Raw genomic sequence first — 3,806 nt, forward strand, 5'->3', positions numbered from 1 at the left:
GGAGAAGTGCTCTTATTCTTTATCTTAATAGTAGGAGAATTAATACTCCTAGAGTAATACTAAGAGTTTATAGATATCTTTTCTAATAAGAAAGCTAATATACTTACTCTAAATATAGAGTATAACTATACTATTAAGCTAGAACCAGGGAAGCAGCCCCTATTTAGGCTAATATATAATCTCTCTACTATAGAGCTATAGGTCTTAAAAAAATATATTAAAGATATATTAGAAAAGGGGTAGATAAAATAATCTAAGAGCTCTATAGAAGTATTAATTCTTTTTACTCTAAAGAAAGATAGCAGCCTATAATTATATATTAACTATTAAGATCTAAATATTATAATAATTAAGAACTACTACCCCCTACCCCTAATTAGTAAGATACTAGATAGGCTATTAAGAGTAAAGATCTTTATATAGCTAGACCTATATAATATATATTACTAGATCTGAATTAAACCTAGTAATAAGTGGAAGACTGTATTTAGAATATAGTATAGGTACTATAAATACTAAGTAATATCTTTTAGACTAGTTAATATACTAGCTACCTTCTAGGTATATATTAATAGTATACTAAGTAACCTACTTAATATTTACTATATTATCTATCTAGATAATATATTAATCTACTCCTAGAATAAGAAGGAATATAAGAAGCATATCTAAGTAGTACTATATTAATTATAGAAAGTAAAACTATATACTAAGCTTAGTAAATATATATTCTATATTAAAGAAGTAGATTTTTTTAGCTTTATAGTTAGAATCTATAATATATATATAGAACCTAAGTAAGTTAAAACTATTATAGAATAGCTAATACTATATAGTATTAGGGAGATATAGATCTTCCTAGGGTTTATAAACTTCTATTATTAATTTATTAAAAAATACTTAAAGATTACTACACCCCTGTCTGAATTAATAAAGAAAGATAATAAAACTATATAATTTATACTAATATAGAAGGTATTAGAAGTATTTAAAGAGCTAAAGTAATACTTTATAACTATACTAATACTATAGTACTTTAACCTAGAATTATAGGTCTATCTATAGATAGATATATTAAAATAGATAATAGCTAGAGTACTTACTTAGCTATTTAGAGTAGAATAATATCTAATAGTATTTTAGTTAAGGAAGCTTATTATAGTAGAGAAGAACTACTAAATATATAACTCTAAACTACTAGTAATAGTAAAATACTTTAAGTAATAGAGGCACTACCTAAAAGGGAGTAAATTCCCTATTCTAGTATTATCTAACTATACTAATTTATACTATTTTATAATAATAAAGAAGCTAAATCTATATTAGATAAGATAGGTAGAATACTTATCTATATTTAACTTCTTAATTAAATACTATCTAGGGACTAGCAACCCTGCTAATACACCTAGTTATTATCTAGACTATACTAATAAGGCTAAAATTAATAATATAGACCTATTATAGCTATCTATACTATAAAATAAGCTCTATATAGGGCTTCTATAACTAGATAATTACCTCCTATAAAATAAAATAAGAGTGTGCATAGCATGGCTTAAAAAGGTATAAGAGATAAGTTAGAAGTATCTTATAGATATCTAAATAAAAGCTACTACCTATAGATAGAATATACTAATAGATAAGAGAGATACTACTAGTAATATAGAGGGTCTAGACCTCCTAGTACTATAGAGTAATATATATAAGGTACTTATCTCTAAAATAGCCTATATTATAGAAATCCTAGTAGCTATAGTAGACCTACTATACATGGTTTAAGATATTAATATATTTATATAGTAGAAACTACTAGATATAGCTATAGAAGATATAGATAAGCTAAGTCTCTTAATATAGAAGGTTATAGATAGACTTCTATAATATAAAAACTATATCTATATACTAAAATCTGCAGCGCTGTGTATGGAAATTATAAAAATAAACTATAATAACCTATAGGGGGGTTATCACTGATATAGATATACTTTAGAAAATATTAAATATAGATATTATTAGTATAAGTTAGTGTAAGATATTAAGAGGTATATAGATAAGTATAATATCTACTAGAGAATTATAGTATATTAGTATAAGCCCTATAGTAAGCTAGAACCACTACCTACTCCTATAAAGCTAGTATAGTAGATAAATATAGACTTTATTATAGGCCTCCTACCCTTAAAATAGTAGGGGAAGGTGTATGACGCAGTACTAGTTATTATTAATCTATTTACTAAATACTTACTATATATCTCTATAAGGAAGGACATTAATGTAATATAGCTAGTAGAAATATTCTATAAGAAGGTTATACTACTATTTAGTATACTAATAAACCTTATATTAGATAGAGATAGCTTATTTACTAGTATATTCTAGTCTACCCTCTACTACTGCCTAGGAGTATATAGAAGGCTATTAATAGTATTCTATCTATAAACTAATAGGTAAACTAAATATATAAACTAGGTGCTAGAGTACTACCTGTAAGTATATATTAGCTAGATATAAGATGACTAAGCTAGTTAGTTACTAATAGTATAGTTTATCTATAATAATACTATATATAGTATACTAGGTATATTACTATAAAATATACTTATAGGCTTTAAGGCTAGCCTATAGATTAATATCTAAATTCTAGAAGAACATACTAAGGCACTAGCTATAATTAATAGAGTAGTAGAGCTAAATAAGAACTATATAAAGCTATATATACTACTTATAAGATTAAAAGAGTAGATAAAGAAGTAGTATAATAGGAAGTATACTAAAATATTACTAAATATTAAAGACTATATAATACTATAAGTAAAGAACATCACTATCCCTAGGCTAAACTAGAAGCTAGTAAGTAGAATACTTAGGCTATTTAAAATTATTAAGAAATAGGGAAAATAAGTATATAGACTATGCTTACTAGATTTATAGGGAAGAATATATAATATATTCTATATCTCTCTACTTAAACTATATAAAAGAGACACTAAGTAAGCACCTTACCTAGGGCCTATAATTATTAAAGGTAATAAAGAATAGGAGATAGCTGCTATTCTTAAATACTAAAAAATATATAATAAAGATTAATACCTAGTCTAATAGTATAGATAGGAAGATAAGCATAATATATAGGAACCCTATAAATATATTAAAGATACTAAAGTCTATAAGTAGTTTATAAAATCTATAAGAGAAAAGATATAGTTAATAGAGAGAATATATTATATTAGGCCTAAAGGCTATATATATAGTACCTAAAGAAAAATAAAAATAATAATATCTTAATCCCTAAAGGGGGAGTAGTCTTAAACCCTACTATATAATTAGCTAGAATAAGTAAAGTAGGAGGGATGTAAACTTACCTATAAAATAAATAAATAAAAGCTATAATAGTACTAAAAGATATACTAAGCTAAGTAGCTAGAGCTATAGTAATAATATTAGAACTAGCTAGAGCTAGGGCAGGAGTATTAAAACTAGTAGGAGCTAAGATAGGAGTAAAAACCCTATTAGAGATAGAAGTTAGGAAGCTATATACTATCTTAAAAGATAGGATTAGAGATAGGGGCCTAGTAGGAATAGATACTAGGGGTATACTATAAGAGAGTAGACTACTACTAATATAAATCTAGATCTTAAAAGCCTAGGCTATACTAATAATAGCTACTAAAGTATTAGCCTTACTTATAGTAGGGGTATAGCTAGTAGTACTAGAGAGTATTATAATATAGTAAGCTAGTAGTAGAGCTATATAAGGAAACTTTAAAAGAGTAGAGTAAGTAAGATATATAGAGTAAAAGAACTAA

Source organism: Aspergillus viridinutans, assembly GCF_018404265.1.
Source record: "Aspergillus viridinutans IFM 47045 DNA, scaffold_9, whole genome shotgun sequence".
NCBI lineage: Eukaryota > Fungi > Ascomycota > Eurotiomycetes > Eurotiales > Aspergillaceae > Aspergillus > Aspergillus viridinutans.